The sequence below is a fragment of the Anolis carolinensis genome, chromosome 1 (assembly GCF_035594765.1).
Source record: "Anolis carolinensis isolate JA03-04 chromosome 1, rAnoCar3.1.pri, whole genome shotgun sequence".
In the NCBI taxonomy this organism is placed as follows: domain Eukaryota; kingdom Metazoa; phylum Chordata; class Lepidosauria; order Squamata; family Dactyloidae; genus Anolis; species Anolis carolinensis.
The window spans coordinates 48,946,647-48,968,818 of NC_085841.1; the positions used below are offsets into that span (position 1 = coordinate 48,946,647).

The 22,172-nt window shown below is 41.7% G+C and overlaps 1 protein-coding gene and 1 long non-coding RNA gene across 4 annotated transcripts in view; one reads left to right on the forward strand and one right to left on the reverse strand.

The window, feature by feature from the left end:
* The window catches only part of tmem63b (transmembrane protein 63B), a 111,366-nt gene extending 109,847 nt beyond the window's left edge, over nt 1-1,519 (reverse strand). For 2 of the 3 annotated variants that reach the window (XM_008125034.3, XM_062973890.1), the window contains exon 1: nt 1,384-1,518. The gene's annotated coding sequence lies outside the window, so the exon portion shown is untranslated. Of the gene's footprint in view, nt 1-1,383 lie in introns of all 3 variants that reach the window. The other variant, XM_062973893.1, reaches the window with a different exon arrangement.
* Nucleotides 1,520-1,582: 63 nt separating this feature from the next.
* The window catches only part of mrpl14 (mitochondrial ribosomal protein L14), a 30,238-nt gene continuing 9,648 nt past the window's right edge, over nt 1,583-22,172 (forward strand). Inside the window, exon 1 of the long non-coding RNA XR_507853.3 lies at nt 1,583-1,727. This is a non-coding gene — a long non-coding RNA (mitochondrial ribosomal protein L14). The remainder of the gene's footprint in view (nt 1,728-22,172) is intronic.

Sequence of the window (22,172 nt, forward strand, 5' to 3'; positions counted from 1 at the left end):
TTTCAGCTTCAAGATCTGGCTGCTTCCTGCCTAGGGGAATCCTTTGTTGGGAGGAGTTAGCGGGCCCTGATTGATTCATGTTTGCAATTCCCCTGTCTTTTGAGTGTTGTTCTTTATTTACTGTCCTGATTTTAGAGTTTTTTTTAAATACTGGTAGCCAGATTTTGTTCATTTTCATGGTTTCCTCCTTTCTGTTGAAACTGTCCACATGTGGATTTCAATGTCTTCTCTGTGTAGTCTGACACGGTGGTTGTTAGAGTGGTCCAGCATTTCTGTGTTCCCAAATAATATGCCGTGTCCAGGTTGGTTCATCAAGTGCTCTGCCAACGCCTCCTAACAGAGGATTCCCTCAGGCAGGAATCAGCCAGGCCTTGAAGCTGCAATGCTAATCAAGGTGACCAATTGCACAATTCACACCTGCCTCCAACAGACAAGAGTTCTTTGTCCCACAGATATATAAACCCCACTTGCCTAGTTTCCAACATGCCTCACAAACCTCTGAGGATGCCTGCCACATATGTGGGCGAAACGTCGGGAGAGAATGCTTCTGGAACATAGCCAGACTCACAGTGATTCCGGCCATGGAAGCCTTCGACAACACATTGAAATGGCTTTTTTTTTCCAGTTCATTTTTTCCTCCCCCATTTCGTGTTTCCCGGCTACTAGGGAAACAAAACCCTTTCCTCCAGGAAGAGGGGGAGTGACTGCAGGCACCGCAGACCAAGGCGATCACACCACCCCATGAAGAAAAAAAAAAAGGGGGGGGGGAGAAAAGGAGACAGCAACAAAGAAACACCCCGCCTCCTTCTCCTCCGCCGCCTCCTTCCCATCTTGATGTCGATCCCTATCTATGGGGAAGGGGGAAAAATAGATGGCGAATGAAGCATTTGGCCTTCTCCACCGCCCTCCCCGTCTTTGACATTGTGGATGGGGGGATCCAAGGGAACTGCAGTGAAAGGAGGAGAAAGCCACAGCGAAGAAGCAGGAGCGGGTATTTGGGGGGAAAGAGGGGAGGGGGAGGGGGTGGGGGCTCTCTCCGCCTCCGAGCAGCCGCAGGACTGACTCCGGCAAAGGGACGCGGGCGAGGAAGTCCTGCTGCCATTGCGCCTTCGCCCTCGGAGCCCAAACACAGGCAGGCGGCGGCGGCGGCGCCAAGGTCTCTTCTTTCTCTCCTGAGCAACAGCAGGGGAAAGAACCGACGGAGGGAGGCGGCACCAAACTCACACCGAGAGGAAGGGGGCAGGCAGGAGGGCTCTCCCTCTTTCTTTCCCTTCCAGCACAAAGGTCTTGCCGATAATAAAGGTGAGGATGAAGAATACAAAGAAACGAAGCCAGGAAGGCGCAGAAGCGGGGACGCACAGAGGCATTGCAGTGGCCACTTACCCCAAGGCAGAGCAGAGCGGCTCCTCCTCGCCTCTCCTTCGGCTCCTTTTTCCCCCCCACTTGGCAAAATGAAGGCGAACCCCTTCCCTACTCCTCCTCCTCCTCCCGGCTTCCCAGCTGAACGAATAAGAAAAAAGAGGGAAGGGAAAGAGAGGGGGCGTGGCCTTTTGCTCGCCGCAGGCAGGAGAAAGGGGAGGGGCGAGGACAGAGGAGAGGGTTTTGTCCCCCCCCCCCCGCCCTTCCCCGGCTTTGCACGCATGCGCGCCTCCCGAGGTGGTTTCCTTTCTTATTCCTCCCCTCGGCGCCTGCGCGGTTTTGGGGAGGCATTTGGCGCGGAGGAGCGGGTGAGTGACGTGGGGAAGGGACACCGCATTGGGGGGGGGGGGTTCTTAGAAGGGGTTTTTTCTTGCGTCATGTCACATGAGCTCCAGAAGTCGGATATTTAGGGGATGGCGGGGAAGAAGAGTCAGTCCTCTTGCAGCCAATTACAGGAAGTTAGTCTCGCCACCAGCCCAGTATTGATTCTTCTCTTCCTCCTCCTTAAATATCCTAATTCTGGAGCTCAGATACATCCATACATTTTTACGAACCTTACTTACTCTCAAGTAAGTATACATATAGTGTAACTATACGTGAAATTGCTGCCTTTCTCTGCTTAAAGTACATGTATTGCTCTTTCTATGGCGCTTGTTGTCCTATGGCGTCTTTGAAGTCATTTCCGGCCCATGGTCACCTCATCAGGTTTTCTTGGCAAGATTTGTTCAGAAGAGGCTTGCTCTTGTTTTCCTCAGAGGCTGAGAGAGTGTGCTCGCCTAGGGTCCCTCAGTGGGTTTCCTTTCTGAGTAGAGGAATCAGCCCAATTCTCCAGACTCGCCGCCAAGTGTGCACTGCAGCACCATGACATGTTATCTGCCTGGACCCTGGGATTGGAGGAGGCAGGGTTCAAGACCCCCCCGCCCCCCCGCCTCCAGAAAGAAAACAAAGACGTAGCATCTTTCAAAAATTCAAGAGTTTCTGCCTCCAAATAATACTAATAATAATAATAATAATAATTTTTATACCCCATTTTATTTCTCCCCAAGGAGACTCAAATATATCGTCCCACACAAATAGAACATTGCTTCGATTGTGCTTTTCCTGGCAGGGGATTGGATTTAGATGGCCCATGTGGTCTCTTCCAACTCTATTATTCTGTGATTCTATGTCTGTGGGACCAAGCCTTTGGCCAGTAAAGTAATGCAGTGCAAGAAATAAATAGGGAATACGTGCAATTGACAATTGGAATGGCTTCAGGTTATGGCTTTGGATCATGTGATGTTAATGTTTATACTAAGGTACGTAAAGGTTTTCCCCTGACGTTAAGTCCAGTCGTGACCTACTCTGGGGGTTGGTGCTCATCTCCATCTCTAAGCCGAAGAGCCAGCATTGTCCGTAGACACCTCCAAGGTCATGTGGCCACCATGACTGCATGGAGCGCTGTTACCTACCTGCTGGAGCAGTACCTATTGATCTACTCACATTTGCATGTTTTCGAACTGCTAGGTTGGCAGGAGCTGGGGCTAACAGCGGGCGCTCATTCCGCTCCCGGGATTTGAACATGGGACCTTTCGGTCTGCAAGTTCAGCAGCTCAGCGCTTTAACAAACTGCGCCACCACCAGGGGCCCCAATGTTTATACTAGGATGTTCCAATTCTATGTCTTAATGTTTAAATGTTGCTTATGATTTATGTTTAATGGTCTTAAGGATTTTAACTCATAATGATATATTATTGTTTAGAAATTATGATTTGGTTTTTGCATGTATATTTGGCATTGAATTTTGGCATTAATATGTTATAAACCACTTTGAGTCCTCCCAGGAGTGAGAAAAGTGGCATATAAATACAGCAAATAAAACAAATAAATTAAAAATACAGTAGAGTCTCACTTATCCAACATAAATGGGCCAGCAGAACATTGGATAAGCGAATATGTTAGATAATAAGGAGGGATTAAGGAAAAAGCTATTAAACATCAAATTCGGTTATGATTTTACAAATTAAGCTCCAAAACATCATGTTAAACAACAAATTTGACAGAAAAAGTAGTTCAGTACACCGTAATGCTATGTAGTAATTACTGTATTTATTAATTTAGCACCAAAATATCACAATGTATTGAAAACATTGACTACTAAAAGGCAGACTGCGTTGGATAATGCAGAATGTTGGATCAGCGAATGTTGGATAAGTGATACTCTACTCACGAAGAGATGGACCAACAGCAAATACTTGCCACCACATGCACCAGCTGTGGCATGTTCTGCTTTTTCACACAAAAACTAGTCAACTACATCTGCTCCAAATGCAAACAGATGACTCTGATGGAGCAGAGGATCCAACAGCTCGAGCACCGTATTAAGACCCTTAAGGACATTCAGGCACTCGAGCTCTTCTTGGACACTGCACAACACGCTGCTGTAGATCTGCAGCCTGCATCACACCAACACCACCATGACCATGATCAGGATCCTTATGGGGAGATCAACTCACAGGTAGACAACCCTCAGGCTTGGAAGGACGTCACCCATAGAAGGAGACACAGGACCAGGCAGCCTCCGCAGAACTCCTCTGCTCAGCTGCATTTACACAACAGATTTGAAATTCTAACACCATTAACATACAATCAGGAAACACATCTTGTGGAGGACCACAGTTTCTTAGATACCACTCAGTGGGCCACCCTTGATCAATGCGCAGGGGATAGCCCGGACGGGGACAGTGCATCACCACATTCACACTTATGTAATCATGCAAATGCTCCATCTCCAATCGTAGACCAGGAGCAACAGGAATATCCTTGGGAGAGTAATGGGCTCTCGGATGTATCTCAATGGATTGTCATTGATGAATGCACTGGGGATGTCGAGGAGGAGGACAACACTTTACACCTGCATGATTCACTTCAACAGGAACACTCTTCACGGGACATACACACTGTCTTGCACAAAAGGGACCCTGTCAATCCTCAAAGGAAACAGGTCTTGGTAGTAGGTGACTCCCTCCTTAGAGGAACGGAAGCCATCATTTCCAGACCGGATGGGATGGCTCGAGAAACATGCTGCCTCCCGGGGGCAAAAATACACCATATCACTCAGAGGCTCAGCAGGCTCCTAAAGCCCCATCACCCTCCCCACCTTATGTTGATTCATGTAGGTACCAATGACACCGCTAGGCATACTTTTCAAAAGATCACAAATGATTTTCGAGCTCTGGGAACAAAGCTAAAACTGTATAATGTACATGTGATCTTTTCATCCCTCCTCCCCGTTGTAGGACACGGCTCTACAAGGGCCGGAAAAATAGTACAGGTCAATAACTGGCTCAGAAAATGGTGCCAAGAGGAGCATTTTGGCTTCCTTGACCATGGTCTACTCTTCCAGGAGGATGGCCTATTGGCAAGTGATGGGGTGCATCTCACACAAGCAGGAAAACATCTTTTTGCACACAGACTCACAAACCTCATCAGGCGCACTTTAAACTAGATCTACTGGGGGAGGGGAACAACAGCCTGGCGAACACTATATTACCCACGACCACAGGGAACCGCCAAAAGGCTAAACGGAGGGCTGCACAAACACAGCAAGGACCAAGTACGGAGAGCACAATAATCCCAAATAAAAAGCTCAAGGGGAGGTCACAGGGGCTTACATGTCTTTACACCAACGCTCAGAGCATGGGAAATAAGCAAGAGGAACTCCAACTCTTAGCACAGCACCACACATACGATGTCATAGGCATCACTGAAACCTGGTGGGATGACTCCCATCACTGGAATGTAGCCATTAAGGGCTATAACCTCTTTCACAGAAATAGAACAAAAGGGAGAGGAGGGGGAGTAGCTTTATATGTCAAAAATAGTTACGTTGCAGAAGAAATGCAAGACTGTAATCCGGGAAACCAGCTAGAAAGCATCTGGATAAGAATCAAGGGAACCGGGACTCAAAAAGATCTTGTCGTGGGTGTCTACTACAGACCTCCGAGTCAGGATGAAGGACTTGATGAAGCCTTCTGTCAACAGCTGACCAAACAGGCACAAAGAAGAGATATAGTAGTCATGGGCGATTTCAATTATCCCGATATCTGCTGGAAAACAAACTCAGCCAAGAGTACAAAGTCCAACAAATTCCTCACTTGCCTTGCAGACAATTTTATGGTCCAGAAGGTAGAAGAGGCAACAAGAGGATCAGCAACTCTTGATCTAATCTTAACAAATGTGGAAGACCTGATCAATACAGTTGAAGTGGTTGGATCCTTAGGGGCAAGTGACCATGTGCTCCTGGAGTTTGCAATACAAAGGAATGCTGAAACTAAGACAAGTCAAACACGCATTCTGGACTTTAAGAGAGCTGACTTCCAAAAAATGAAGGAATTACTGAACGGCATTCCATGGACACCAATATTAAAAAACAAGGGAGTTAAGGATGGATGGGAGTTTTTCAAAAGTGAAATACTCAAGGCACAAATGCAAACAGTGCCAACAAAGAAGAAAAATAAGACAAGTGCAAAGAAGCCAGAATGGATGTCCAAAGAACTTCTAACTGAGCTAAAGCTCAAAAGTGACATGCACAAGAAGTGGAAAAGGGGAGAAATCACCAAAGAAGAATTCAAACGTATAGCCAACACCTGTAGGGAAAAGGTTCGCAAGGCTAAAGCACAAAATGAGCTCAGGCTTGCCAGGGACATAAAAAACAACAAAAAGGGCTTTTTTGCTTACGTTGGTAGAAAAAGGAAGAAAAAGGAGGTGATAGGGCCTCTGCAAAGAGAAAATGGGGTGATGGCGACAGGGGACAGGGAAAAGGCAGAACTGCTCAATGCCTTCTTTGCCTCGGTCTTCTCACAAAAAGAAAGCCATCTTCTACCCCAGCAACATGGAATGGACGAAGGATTGGGGGAAATCCAACCCCAAATAGGGAAACAAGTTGTCCAGAAACACCTGGCCTCTCTAAACGAATTCAAGTCCCCAGGGCCAGATCAGCTACATCCAAGAGTATTGAAGGAATTAGCGGAAGTTATTTCAGAACCACTAGCAATTATCTTCGAGAGTTCTTGGAGAACGGGAGAAGTCCCAGCAGATTGGAGGAGGGCGAATGTGGTCCCTATCTTCAAGAAGGGAAAAAAGAACGACCCAAACAATTACCGTCCGGTCAGCCTCACATCGATACCAGGCAAGATTCTGGAAAAGATCATCAAGGAAGTGGTCTGCGAACACTTAGAAACAAATGCGGTCATTGCTAATAGTCAACACGGATTTACCAAAAACAAGTCATGCCAGACTAATCTGATCTCTTTTTTCGATAGAGTTACGAGTTGGGTCGATACAGGGAATGCTGTGGATGTAGCCTACCTGGATTTCAGTAAGGCCTTCGACAAAGTCCCCCACGACCTTCTGGCAAATAAACTAGTAAAATGTGGGCTAGACAAAACTACGGTTAGGTGGATCTGCAATTGGCTAAGCGAACGAACCCAAAGGGTGCTCACTAACGCGTCATCTTCATCATGGAAAGAAGTGACAAGTGGAGTGCCGCAGGGCTCCGTCCTGGGCCCGGTTCTGTTCAACATCTTTATTAACGACTTAGACGAAGGGTTAGAAGGCACGATCATCAAGTTTGCAGATGACACAAAACTGGGAGGGATAGCTAACACTCCAGAAGACAGGAGCAGAATTCAAAACGATCTTGACAGACTAGAGAGATGGGCCGAAACTAACAAAATGAAGTTCAACAGGGACAAATGCAAGATACTTCATTTCGGCAGAAAAAATGGAAATCAAAGATACAGAATGGGGGACGCCTGGCTTGACAGCAGTGTGTGCGAAAAAGACCTTGGAGTCCTCGTGGACAACAAGTTAAACATGAGCCAACAATGTGATGCAGCAGCTAAAAAAGCCAACGGGATTCTGGCCTGCATCAATAGGGGAATAGCGTCTAGATCCAGGGAAGTCCTGCTCCCCCTCTATTCTGCCTTGGTCAGACCACACCTGGAATACTGTGTCCAATTCTGGGCACCACAGTTGAAGGGAGATGTTGACAAGCTGGAAAGCGTCCAGAGGAGGGCGACTAAAATGATTAAGGGTCTGGAGAACAAGCCCTATGAGGAGCGGCTTAAAGAGCTGGGCATGTTTAGCCTGCAGAAGAGAAGGCTGAGAGGAGACATGATAGCTATGTACAAATACGTGAAGGGAAGTCATAGGGAGGAGGGAGCAAGCTTGTTTTCTGCTGCCCTGCAGACTAGGACACGGAACAATGGCTTCAAACTACAGGAAAGGAGATTCCACCTGAACATCAGGAAGAACTTCCTCACTGTGAGGGCTGTTCGACAGTGGAACTCTCTCCCCCGGGCTGTGGTGGAGGCTCCTTCCTTGGAGGCTTTTAAGCAGAGGCTGGATGGCCATCTGTCGGGGGAGCTTTGAATGCGATTTCCTGCTTCTTGGCAGGGGGTTGGACTGGATGGCCCATGAGGTCTCTTCCAACTCTACTATTCTATGATTCTATGATTCTACTGTAGATGCGGCTGTAAAAAATCAGGCAAAACTGGGCCGCAGGGTTATTGTGTATTCCTAGATCCCCTTATGAACTGTCAAAAGTGTGCTGATCACACATGCCCACAAACATTAAAATGTTGGTTATATTTGAGCCCTCTTAGGAATAGCAAACATTGCTCACTTATTTGGTAAAGATTCTAAACACATAGGATGCATCTACACCACTGAATTAATGTAGTTCGATGCTAACTGCCATGGCTCACTGCTGTGGAATCATGGGATTTATAGTTTCACAAGATCTTTACCCATCACAGCCCAAAGAGTGCCTTGCCAAACTATGACTCCCATAACTACATAGTATGGAGCCATGGCAATTAAAATAGTGCCAGACTGCATTGATTCTACAGTGTAGATCAGGCATATACAAACTCTGGCCCTCCAGGTGTTTTGGACTTCAACTCCCACAATTCCTAATAGCTGGTAGTATTCTGAAACAATACTGTGTGTTGCAGGATTGTGAGTCAGAATTTTCCTTGAGTTCGCTTCACAAATAATTTTTTTAACATCTATTTCACACTGCATATGAACCGTAGCTAGTTTCAGTACTTTAGGATAGGTGACATTTTTGGCACAGATTTTAGTCATAGAAGCATGAAGGTGAAAGGCTTCTCAAGGTTGTCCAGCCCAGCTTTGTGCCAGTGCAAAAATAAAGTAATCCTGGCCATCCAAGTTCTGTGGAAAAATCTCTAAACTATGAGAGTTCACAGGGGAGTCCTCTGAGTGACCTTATTGTGCATGATGCAGGTAGAAGAAAATTGTATTGAACAGTAATATGTTATATCTAAGTGCTTAGTCTCTCTGAAATTTAAAAATTCATATGTTGTTTTGTAGTCTTAGTGATAGCATGATCAGTGATAGCATATGCAGTTGCAATTGAGATGCCTTCTTAATAGCATCAGTAATTGAGAACTAAACGGATTGTATAAGAACTTAGAAATGTATTGAGAGCTTATATGCCGCCCTATATGAGAGCCATGCGTGAGTTAGGGCCTTTTACCCTAGCACTCAAGACCTGGCTCTTTACTAGAGCTTTTGATCTATGTTAATTTTATCAGTATTTGTATGTATGTTTTTATCCTTTACAATTTTATCTTGTAAATCGCCTAGAGCATCTTGGATGGAGGGCGATTAATAAGTAATTAAATGATGATGATGATTATGATATTACCAAGGACGTCAACTACATGATTTATTTCAGACTTGGTAGACATTCAAGTTATGCATTTTCTTTTAAGTTTTAAGGATTTTTCAAAACTTAACCCCCCCCCCCTTTCCTTTAAAATATATAGAGTATTGAAGGGATAGGTGTTAGGGGTTTATATAGGTACTTTAATATTAACTTAATAGGATCTGATATATTAAAGTATTCATTGAAGATGGATAATATTTATTATTTTTGCCATTGCTTTCATTTTTGTCATTGCCACTGCTTCAGTTGATATATTATGATTATTACTTTAATACAATGTATAGTGTGTGTTCATTCTCGTCCCTCCTTAATATCAGTCAGCCCTTGGATGGGAGAAGATCAATGAATCCAAGGTGCTATGGACTGTATTTCAGAGGAAGGAATTGGCCAAACTACTTCTGATTATTCCTTGCCTGAATTCTATACAATTGGCCCTCCATATCTATGAATTCTGCACCCACAGCTTAAAATACTATATTAAAAAGCTTAAAAAATCATTTTATATACAATTATGCCATTTTATTATGCCTCTATAGATAATTGGACTTGAGCAACCACAGATTTTGGTATCCACGTAGGGTCCTGGTACCAAGCCCCAATGAATACCAAGGGCCTACTGTACTTCAATAGAGGCAGCCCCATGTAGCTCATTTTACTCTCATTTGAAGTGTGGTTTTCCAAAGTTTTAGTTACATTCTTATTCCAGAAACCCTTCTCTCTTCTGTAGTTTGAAATCAGAAGGTCAACTCACTGTGTAAAAAAAATCAGCACAGTGCAATGACTGTTTGCAGAACTGGTGCCTGCTGTTTCATTCATGTTGGGAAATATGACCTCACTGGGCATTTTCTAAGCCCACCAGCACAACCTGATGCTGCTCTTGGTCTTGACTGGCTGGTTTATCCATGGCTTTGCAAATCCATAGAAAGTCCAGGAATGTATCCCTCACAGGTATGGAGTTTCTGTAGTTGCTTTATCATATTTCAGAATAGTATTTCCTTGGTCAATGTGTAAGAAAGAGTGCTTTATTAAACTCTGGGACTTCATTCCAAGGAGGCATGAATTTCTGTTTGTATCATGTGGATCTGTATCAGCTCCTCTGTGGAATGCTGTATTAGGTAGCTATAAAGTAGGGGTGAAGTCCATCTTTCCCTATGGAGTTGAAGAAAAAGATTATCTGGACAGTACTATCCTGTTCTGTTGTCTTGTGAGGGTTTTTTTGCTTAAGATTGGAGGCAGGTCAAGACAATTGCTGGATTTTGTCTTCTTAAAATGTGGGAATAGTTTCTGTAGTGTTTCTTTGTCTCAGCTATTCTACATGTGACTTGAAGCATACATAACACAGAACACTCTTCTGCAGTCTTTTGCCTCCCAAGTACATTATATAAATTTGCTATCATCCACGACTTGCATGCACATTTCACATGTTACCTAGGGATGGTGGGAGTTGTGACTGAAAACACCTAGAAGCAGACTCTTTTAGAAAGGTAATCATTTCTGCAATTCATAAATTCTGATATTTGTTACCTCACTTATGGAATTGGGCAATATGCCACCATAGATAATCATTGGATGTCAGACAATGTGTACAATTACATTCACTCCCACCTTTCGGGCACCTTGTTGGCCATCTTCCGGTCCACTATAATTTTTATTACGTTCTCATCTGAAGACTGACAAAACCCAGACTTTGTGGTTTTACCACGATGCTAGTTTCCTGAATATCCAGCATGATGACATGTTCTAGAGAGCTTTTGGTTCTAGAAAGGGTACTGCTTAACTTCAGATGTTAGATTTTTTAAAAAAATGTTTCAGAAGTGGGTAGCAATCGGCTGCAACTGTTTACATATGATTATCATACTATATGGCATACAACAACCCTATATGGCATTGTTTGAGTACTATTAATGTCCTTTTCTTGGTCATGGAGGAAAGCTTACAGTGCTCTACTGTTACATTATTATTTTTGTAACATAATGTTTGTGAACTGCTTTTTTGTATCTCAAGAATCAAACTTTGTGTTACATTAAACATATGACATACAGCTTTCCCTGTATTTTCTAGTTGTCTTCAAGTTGTTTCTGACCTTGGGTGACCCTAAGGCTGTCGTATCACAGCGTTTTCTTGGCAAGATTTGTTCAGAAAAGGTTTGCCATTGCCTTATTGTGGGACTAAGAGAGTGTGACCCAGCGGTTTTCCAAAATCCAAGTGGGAATCCACCGTGATTACTAGAGTTGCCAATACTCAAAAGTACTGAAGTGGTAAATATGAGAGCCCTTGATTCAGAGTAGGACAACTATGTATAAGAAGGGGAGATTTATTTTTTATGTTATTTTTTAAAACCTTTAAAAAACCCTTTAAAAAAACAGTACCAGATAACAGTGAATGTTAAAATGGGAATAAGCAGGTGGAGGAAAGTATAAATTGGGAGTATCCACCTCTAATAAGGTGAGAACAATGTTTTTGTCCTAGAGAACAAGAAACAAAAATTTAAAAGAAGACAGCAAATGCTCACTTTTGATTTTTGTTTGGAGGTTTTCAAGGTACAAGGTTTGTTTCCTGCCCTATTTAAACACCAAAACACCACTGTTGAATACCACATCCCCACATCTTTTTTTTTTTTTTACAAAAGGAGGGGTCTGTGAAAAAGGCCCAAGGGTCATATGCATCTTGTGGGCCACATTTATGTATTTCTTCCTCTCTTGTTATATCTTGATCAAATATCCCTAATATGAATTATTTAATAGCAGAGATATAGTTATATGCTTTGCTTTCATGTAATTTCTGTATTGTCTTAAATTGGACCTTTTTTCAATGTTATTCCTAAGATAGACAAGTATGTACGCCTTTATGTTATCTAGTTGGGTGCTGGGCATCAACTGGTGCCTCTCCTACTGTTGCCAGGTTTTCAGAAAATAAGGGGCAGTTGAAATTCATAACTCATAGGGTGCTGGTGGTGGTGTTTATACCCCACTTTCCTCTCCGCAAAGGAGACTCGCAGCAAATTGACAAGAAGTTACTATTAACATGACATGTTCTGTCTACATTTACAAATAAAATTAATTTAGCAATGTGTTTCTCTGTAAAATTAACATGCTGCATGGATTTTCATCAACGGAAATTACTTTAGATACAAATGTATGTATTTAAGGAAATACATATGAATTTTGCAATCTGCTTTTAATCATATCCAAAATGCTTGATAGCTATGATTAAAATTCACCATTTCAGATTTGTCTAGAATGATTTACAGAATATCTTTTCTGTTTGTGAAGCATATACCTGAAAAGCACTTTTCTTCAAAAGCATTTGACCTTGATGTACTCACAAACAACTGATAAAAATCTCCAACAACAGCTACATTCAAGTCCAATGTTGACTTCAAGGGATGTACACCACTGGCTGCTGTAGTCCCAAACATTTTATCTGCTCTTTGTAAAGAAAATATTTCAACCCTTATTTTTGTTATTTTTTTCTGGAGTCCTTTGAATTCTATAATATCCTATTTGAGTTGAAATGCAACACCAAGTGGCCATGACATAGCTGTGTATTTCTGTGTAGGTAGGAGATTGGATTAGAAGGGCTTTTGGATCATTTCCTATTTTAGGATTCTATGGGTTTCCATAGAATTTGCATGATGGAATTACAAAGTTCAGATTTCCCCCAAGAAACTAATGTAGTTACTTCCGGCTTCTGCCTACTTCAGGATAAAAAGGAGGGCTCTAGATCAGAGAGGTTGTATGTTGTACATCTTTCACATCCATTTTAATTGGTTGCTGGAATTCGCAGAAGAAAACATACACTAGTTTTAAGGTAAAGGAGAAGGAAGGTAGGAAATCTAACAATCTGCTTAGCTGCCAGTTTCAGACCCAATAGTTTGCTCCTGCATCTTGACTACATCCTTTCTTAAAGGGATCACAATACAGGGTTTGGTGTCTTGTTTAGTCCACATAAACTGCTTTCCAGCTTTAAATGAGTCCATCCCTTTAAATGAGGCAAATTGGCAGTCCTACAAAAGACAAACACTTCAAGTTCTTAAATAAGGGACATCTATAAAAAAGGATACCTGGAAACCTTAGTCTCTCCAAATGTTATTATGCTGGATCTCCCACCATTCCTCACCACAGAGTATGTTGTTTAGAGCTGATGGCTATTGCAATCCAACAATATTTGGAGGGCATCGCATTATCCAAGTTACAAAACGAATGTAATTTCTTGATGCCTTCATAGTCGCTAGTAAGGGAATTATCGGCTCTGACCAATATGGTGAGTGGGATATGACCTTTGGAAAGGTGCCGAATGAAGCTGTATCTGGCTGAGCTACTATCATTTCCTATAGTTCTCACAGATGGAGATTCAGTCAAACCATCCCGTATGAGCCTGAGTAAGCCCTAAGATCTTCTGTGGGAAGGCACTTCAACCTACCGTATTCAAACACACTGCCTTGACAGTCATATTTGGTGTGACTATTGGAGATGGCCTTTCTTTGCTGTATTTTGATGATAGGTGACAATTTTTCTGTTCCAGCAAACCTCTGATAACTGACTACCTTCCAAGATAAAGCCCTAGACTGCTTTTATTCTTTGTTTTAGAGTACAGTCAGCCCTCTGTATCTATGTATTCTATTATTTATTCTATTATTCTATGAAAAGATTCCAAAAGATAACAAAATCCAAAAAGCAAACCTTGGCTTTACCATTTTATATGGCACACCATTTTACTACACTATTGTAAAAATGAGATTTAGACATGCACAGATTTTGTTATGTTTTTAAATATGGTAGGTTGAATAATAGTTTAATAATATTTTAATTGTAACTGTTATATATTTCAAACATACATGCTTTTATTGTGTTTTTTTGTTCTTTAAACTACTTTGAGTAGCATTCTAGGGGAAAGGAGAGGTATAAATAAAGGGATGGGTGGGCGAATGGATGGATTGATTGCTATACTGTCTCATTTATGAAGTTTAATGGGAGAAGGTGATTTCTGGATGATAGTGTCTCCTGATTCCCATCCTCCTGTGTTGTTCTATAATTATTTCCATCTTTTGTTCTACAGAAGATCACTTAAGGAGAACAGGATGAAGTACAGGTTGATTCTCCTCCCAAAATGGAAATTTTTGTCATCAAACACTCATTTTTGCCTTTGGGGAAAGGGAAATAGTCAGACATCCAGCAGCTGCTGAGTTTTTCCTGTAGGAGCCCTGAAAGGGCACAGAACACTCTTTTACAGATTGAGGATGATAAATGGAAGCTCTTATGTGTGCCCGTGATCCAGAGTCACCTGCAGAACAATATCATGCCACTCAGGTTTGCAGAATAAAAATACAGGAACTTTACTCATTCCAAGAGATCACAAAAACAGTAATATTTACAATGGTCCCTCTGATCACTTACAGAAGTCTACAGTCATAAGCAGTCCTTTCTCAGTCCACAGATCTGATTCAGAGAAGAATACAGTCCTGGTTCTTAACTCTTTTCTCAGCAGCAAGCAACCTCAAATTAGCAAAGCCTCTCTGAGTACACTGCTCTCTTCCCTGCAGTACTCAGTCAGCACTGGATAAGCAAATATGTTGGATAATAAGGAGAGATTAAGGAGAAGCCTATTAAACACCAAATTAGGTTTTACAAATTAAGCACCAAAACATCATGTTATACAACAAATTTGACAGAAAAAGTAGTTCAATATGCAGTAATGCTATGTAGTAATTACTGTATTTACGAATTTAGCACCAAAATATTACGATGTATTGAAAACATTGACTACAAAAATGCGTTGGATAATCCAAAACGTTGGATAAGCGAGTGTTGGATAAGTGAGACTACTGTAGCTGCAAGTGTAAGCACAGAATGTCCTCACTGACTGCTGCTTGAATCTTGCCCAGACAGAATGAAAAAGGCTTCCACGAGGAAGGATTTTCCTTTCCCGGCTACTTTATTAAAAGGCTGGAAAGTTTGCTGACAATCCTTGAGGAAGAACTCAACAGACACTGGATGTGAAACTAACTATCTTTTCCCCATCCCTCATTCACTGTGTATATGCAAATACAGGTATTAAAAAAAAACCAAACAAACTTCTGCTCTAACATGTCTTGCCTCAACCTGTATTGCTGTTGCACTTTCATATGGCTGGCACTAGGTGCCCTCTGTCAGGAAGCACTCATAGAAATGAAAGTGATACTGTTGGATTCTTGTTTGAAGTATTTTTTCCATTCTTACAGAGCTTAGATCCTCTTTACTCAAAAGTAATGAAATACTTCTTTTGACCCATGGCTGAAAGCAGATCTGGGAAATACTTTAAATTCCAAAGGGCCAGCATTAAGTTTCTTGGGGCAGGGTGAAATGCTTAGGTGTTTGAATTGCTGAGAATATCAAGGTCTTTAAGCAGGCTAATATTACAATCAGCTAAGAAATTTACATTTGTGCTGGTGGGTTAAGTATGCGAGATACATTATTTTGAGTTCTTTACTGTTCTGTTAATCTGAAATACTCCTTATAATCACAGTAATAATACAGGCACTTTTAGAAGTATGGCAGTTTTTAATATTGCACTAGTGATGGAGTGTACAGAGGCAAACTTCTGGTAGATTTCTGAGCATTTGTGAACATTATGCACACATTTCCCTTAGTTGGATATCCTCCCAATGTGTAGAACTATCATTCCCACTGTTGTCTGAGCTTGACAGAAGTTGTAGCCCAATATATCTGGAGAGCATCTGTTTGCTGTTGTTCAGGAAGTGTAGTTAAGTATTGCATTTGAGTCATGTTTGCTGTTAACTGCCTTGAGTCCCTGTGTCGGGAGAAAGACGGAATCAAAATAAATAATTGAAATAGCTATGGACATTCCTCAATACAAATCTTGTCCCCAATGAAATTTCCATTCAGTCCCAGTTTGCTGAATTGTAATAACGTAGAGTGAGATACTGAACATTGCTCATACTTTTTCTTATTGTAGTTTGGGTCTACCCCTTTTCTTTGGAAGCCTAAACTATATTTCTCAATGCTCAGCTGAAGTGTCAGTTAATCCCGTGTTAGAAATTGAGGGACTGAAGGAATATTTCATTTGGGGAGAATTCTTATTTGGGGGAGGCAATTCGCTAATCTCTATGGTTCTTGTGTCCAAGGAACGTGTTCTTTTTATCTCTATAATACTCAAGATGTGGCTTCATCTTACTGCAGAGCATATGATTCATAAATGTTCCTGTATGCAGAAAATTTCCTAGATATACAATAAAAATGCAATCCATTTTTAAAAAACCACAGCTCTTAGTAATACCTTAGCTGGAGAATTCTGGTAGTTGTAACTTCAAATCCTGCAAATTCACCACATTAACGTTGTCTGTCTTTCTCACAACTGAGTGGCTTCATTGGCCCTGTTTATACTGAGACTGAGAGTGGAGCTGAACTTTATCTTTGAAAACACATGTCACAAGACTAGTGTTTGCTAAGATAATATAAGTGCACACAGAGTTGAGATCAGAGAAAACTAGCAAGTGAAAAGAAGTATTTCTCTCCTGCCAAATCCTCATACTCTTTCTATCCCAGATACACTGGGAGGGAAAAAAAGTTTGTTTTAATTGTCTGAAACAAGGATAGTAGAATGTGTGCCCTCGAAGTATTGGTGGATATCTTCATCTCTTATCAATGCAGATAATTGTGAGGGAGGATATGAAATAAAGTCCAAAACCTCTTGGTGGGTCCCATATTTTCTATCTCAAGACTGGAGGATTTCAAAGAGTGACTCAGCAGGCAAGGAAAGGACTAAGCTTCACTTTGTCACAAGTCTTTTCACCAAAATAATTACAACTCTGAAGACAAGGGTTCGATTCTCCACTCAGCCGTGGAAACCCACTGGGTGATCTTGGGCATGTCACATACTCTCAACGCCAGAAAACCTGTGATGGATCAACAGGAGTTGGAATCAATTTGGAAGCACACAGCAGCATGTCTTATAAAAGAAATACATGATTTAGGACCTTACATGTTTCTCTACTTGCCTTTCCCCAATCCTGAGATAAACTCTTTTCTTTCATGCTACTTATTTTGAGTTCAGTTTGGATTTCAATCTGAATATGTCCTGGATGATAGAAGGAAATGAGATAGAATGATAATATGATTCCAAGTGCCTGTTTGTTGCTTTGCTTTAAACAAGGTGATGATCAGAGATTATGTACAGCAATTATGGTGTAAAATAGGAAAAGAATAGTGTCTTGCTACTTACAAGAACAATAGCCTGGTGTTATGAATATCCTTCTGGCAGAAGACACTTTTCCACATGTCTGCTTTACATAGTAAACATGAATTAATTCTTTTTTGATCAGTGGGTTTGAAAAGGAGTGAAATGCCAGCATCTGCCTAAAAATTGATGCATCATGAATAATTGAAACATGAGAAGAATATAAATAACAACACGAGTACTTTTTTCTATCAGTATTTTGGGCAATCCTCATCTTACCTTCTGTTTCTGACCTTCAGGGGAGAGAGGCTTCATACAACAGCCATGCACAATAGGGAGACCTTTGCCTACCTGTGAAAGCCTAAGATTTTCAGAAGTGAAAAGAGTTTGTGTGTGTGTGTGTGTGTGTGTATGCAGTCAGCCCTACACATTTGCAGGTTTGATTATTTGTATATTTGATTAAAATGTTCTCTAGGAATCTCAAGGTCCTTCAGCTCAACTCTATGGTCCACTTCCATCTGAGGTCATGCTTGATAACCTAGATATTCTAGAGAGAAGACCTTTCTAGGCATTTGTAGGCATTCTTCAAGAAGCTGACCATAGAACCATTCTGGAGGGCCTAGAGCAAGGGTATCAAACCCATTTTCATCAAGGGCCACATCAGCCTTACAGTTACCTTCAAAAGGCCATTAAATCTATGAACGGAGAATCAGTGAATACAGAGGGGCAACTATGTATATTTTTGTTTTACATAGTTGGTGTGCATTAGTTTTTACCCTATTTGCAGCCCCAGGTGAATGTGAACTCCCATCATTTTTCATTACCCACCATGTGGATTCAGGATAATGGGAATTGCAACTCAATAGCACTATGGCTCTGAGGTTGGGGAAAGGGTAAAGGACATTGCAAAGTCAGAAATCATATTCACAAGCCTTGTATAAAATTCAAACCCCAGTATCCTTACTAAATAGAACAAACTGCAGCCTTCCAGATGATACTGTATTATAACTCCCATCAGCTCTCATGATGTCTAATGATGAGGAATATGGAGTTGGGAGTCCAGCATCTGAAAGGCCACATAAAATGACATAGTGGCCAGGTTTGTTCCGTGGGCCATGAATTTGACACATGTGATTTAGAGATTCCTAGATAGGTAGAAGAAAATAGTGTTTTCTTTATTTGCACTTTTTCACTTTCATAGAAGTTCTGTGTCCATAAACCCAGCAAATACGTAAGGCTGCCTGTAAGTGTATGTATGTTTGTGTGTGTATATATGTATGTATATGGGAAGGAAATAGACATCTATATAAGAAACTTTCCAGAAATACAACCAAAGTTTGTGGGAATGCAGAACAAAATGTTCTCTATGGCTGCTCCCATACTTTGGAACTTCTTCACTGGGCAAACAAGAGAACTCCTTTTTGATGTCTTTTTATGGATAGGTTGAGACAATTTTCCCCAAACAAACCTTTAGAAAATGATTTTTAACAAGATTTTTAAATTCTGTTATTTTAAAATAAAAATTAGATATCTTTAATTCTGTTGTCATTTAATACTGTTTTGATTGTAATTTTGGATTTTCAATCCAGGCAGTCCTCAAGTTACAAACATACAACTTACAAATGAATTATAGTTAATTATTAGGGTGAGATTACAGGAAGTGAAAGAAATCTACCCCTTGAAAGGAAAATTCCCTCCCAGAAGAGTTATTTTATTTATTTATTTATTTATTTATTTATTTATTTACAGTATTTATATTCCGCCCTTCTCACCCCGAAGGGAACTCAGGGCGGATTACATTGTACACATATAAGGCAAATATTCAATGCCATATAAACATAGAACAGAGACAGACGCAGAGGCAATTTAAACCTTCTCCAGCTTCCAGCTTCCTGAGGGTATGCTTGATTCCGGCCACAGGGGGAGCGACTGCTTCATCATCCACTGCAACGGCAACTTCCTCATTCCAACGGCAGCTGGATGATTTTTATGGTGTTGTAAATTAGCCTCCCCGCATATAAGTGGTACCTAAATTTCCTACTTGATAGATGCAACCATCTTTCAGGTTGTTTAGGTCAACAACGAGCAGGGGCTATTTTTTATTTTAATTGTCAGGTGCTCACCCCGACACTGGCTGGCCTCGAACTCATGACCTCTTGGTCAGAGTGATTTATTGCCACCACAGTTATCATGAGGGGGAAAGTGTCTCACCTGAAACTTTATCACCAACAAGCCAAATTTTTCAAAATGTGTTCGTAACTTGGGGACTGCAGAAAAGATGCAGTTTCATGCTTGTTTGTAAACTGCCTTGAGTTCCCATCTGAGAGTAGAATGGGATCTAATCTAAATAAAATGATGGGTGAAAAAAGAGATTCATAGATTAAAAAAAACATAGAATCATGTCATTGACTGGATAAGATATTTCCTATACCGAGGTGGGAATTGTGTGGCTTTTCAGATGTTGAACTGCAGTTGTCAGGAGCTTGGGCCAACAAATTCAATAGTGAGTAATTTTTTGGGTTTCCGATCCACATATAGAGGACCACACAAATTCAATCCTTCTCCTAGATCACACAAGGAGCTGTTTTTAAATGTCACCAGGCCACATCAGAATTGCTAGTAAAAACTGGTGCTGCCAAAAGCCCAAAAGGTGTCAGTGAAGATAAGGAATCCTTCACTTTCTAACTTAGGGTTCACACTGTAGAATCAGTGCAGTTTGAGATTAATTGTCATAGCTCAATGTTATGCAGTCATGGGAGCTATAGTTTCACATGGTCTTTTGCCTTCTATGCCAAAAAGTGTTGGTGCAACACTAAACCGCAAACCTCATGATTCCATTGCAGTGTTGGAATACCCTCAGTCCTGAATAAGGTACATCCAAAGCAAATGTATCCATATTACTGATTTGGAAAGACTTTAGTTGAAATACGATGAGATACAACAATCCTGCAGCATAGTAGCAGGTAACAGAACACGGTGGTCATTTACATCAGCCCTGAAATGTTCTTCTATTTGCATCTTGAGACTACTGTACCATAATTTTGAGGGGATTGCAACCACCATGGTAATTGTTAATGCACAGTTTTATCTACACACCTTCCTATATATTTCATTGTAATAACCCTTATTGCAGGTTGTGTCTGCTTTGACTTGTCTGTGTTGAGACACAATATCTTAGAATTGCCCAACAGTGAAGACCAGAGTTAGTTTCTCGGACCAGAGGCAGGATTACATAAATTGCTCCAATGCCTTCCAAATCAAAGCAGACTGAGTTACATCCTGATGGCTTATGGTCCATTGACTTGCATAGAGACTTTAAATGAGCTTTCACTGTTCAGAAACTTAAATGCTGTAATTAAATAAATTTGTACATGAAGTAAGACTTGCATTACGGTAGGCACTACTGTCTTAATGCCAATTTACCCCCCCCCCCCCCCCCCCAATGCACAGCTTGGGTAATCCACATGGCAGGGATGCATCATGGCATGGGACTCATTTTTATCAAACCAATCTTGATGTTTCTTAGTTTGGTATCCAATGGTTTCTTTGCAGGCTGTGATGATGGAGGTCTTCAGTTTGCTCCAGTGTTCCTCCATATTTTCAGGGTGTTTTAGTGTTGTTTGGAGAAGGACTTGTTTGTAGGGCTCTTGAAGGGTTTGGGTGTTCATTTTACACCTTATCTTTCTTCCTTGGAGCTTGCGTTTGGGGGCAATCCTCATGGCCATTGTGGATCGTATTAACCTGTGGTCTGTCCAACAGTTATCAGCGCATGTCATGGCTCTTGTGAGAAGCACATCGTGGTGGTCTCTGGCACGTATAATTAGTCTAAGAGGTGCCAATGTTTTGACCAGGGGTGCTTCCATGATGTATTAAGCTTGTTTTTCTGGTGGAAGAGTGTGTTTGTGATGACGAGGTTGTGTTCCGCACATTTGGTGAGAAGCGGGATGCCATTCGGGTTGCTGTTTCCAACCCCATCTTTTGCTATGGTTCCTGGCCACAGGATGATTTTGTCTTCCTTTGGTATCTCCAATAGGATGGTGTCAGGCTGACAGTAATTTCTTTCCTTGATATCTTCTTCAACATCTAGTGTTAGTACATAGGCACTTAAGACGAATTGCCTGCTGGTTTTTTGGCAAGGTTAATTTGGAGGGTTGAGAGTCGTTCATTAATGCCGATGGGTGCTTTGGACAGATGCTTCACCAGGTTGTTTTCTGATAGCAAAGCCAACTCCATGTATTCTTCATTCATCTTCAGGCAGTCCCTTCCAGAAGAATGTGTAGCCTCCCTTTTCTTCCTTCAGTTGTTCCTCTCCTGCTCTTGAAGTGCTGCTATATCGATGTTAAAGCACCTCAGCTCCCTTGCAATAATAGCAGTCCTGCGTTCAGAACATTCGCTGTCTGTGTTGTCCAACAGTGTCCATACATTCCATGATCCAAAGTTCATATTTCCTTTTTGGCTGCAAGATGGTGACACCTCTGGACGCGGCAGTCCAGTCAGGGATGAGACTATGTTTAGGGCACCTTTCTAGCCTCCTCCTCATGTGGGGTGAGCAGAATGGATCCTAAAAAGGGCTGTTCAGTCATGGATACAGCTGTCGGACTACTCAACTGCCTCGGATCTTGAGGTAGAACGAACAAATCCATATCCGCTGCCCATGTGCCAGTGTGTGACTAGGGACTTCGAGATTTGACAGTACTGCCCCTGTCACCACTCACTAATCTCCATGGGACTTTTGGTTTTTATTTTTCTTAGAAGAGGCCTGTGCATGAGATTTTTAATGTGTGGAGGTCAGTACATGGCAGATCAACACACAGTCTTCACAGAGTGAGGTTCCCAACCAGTG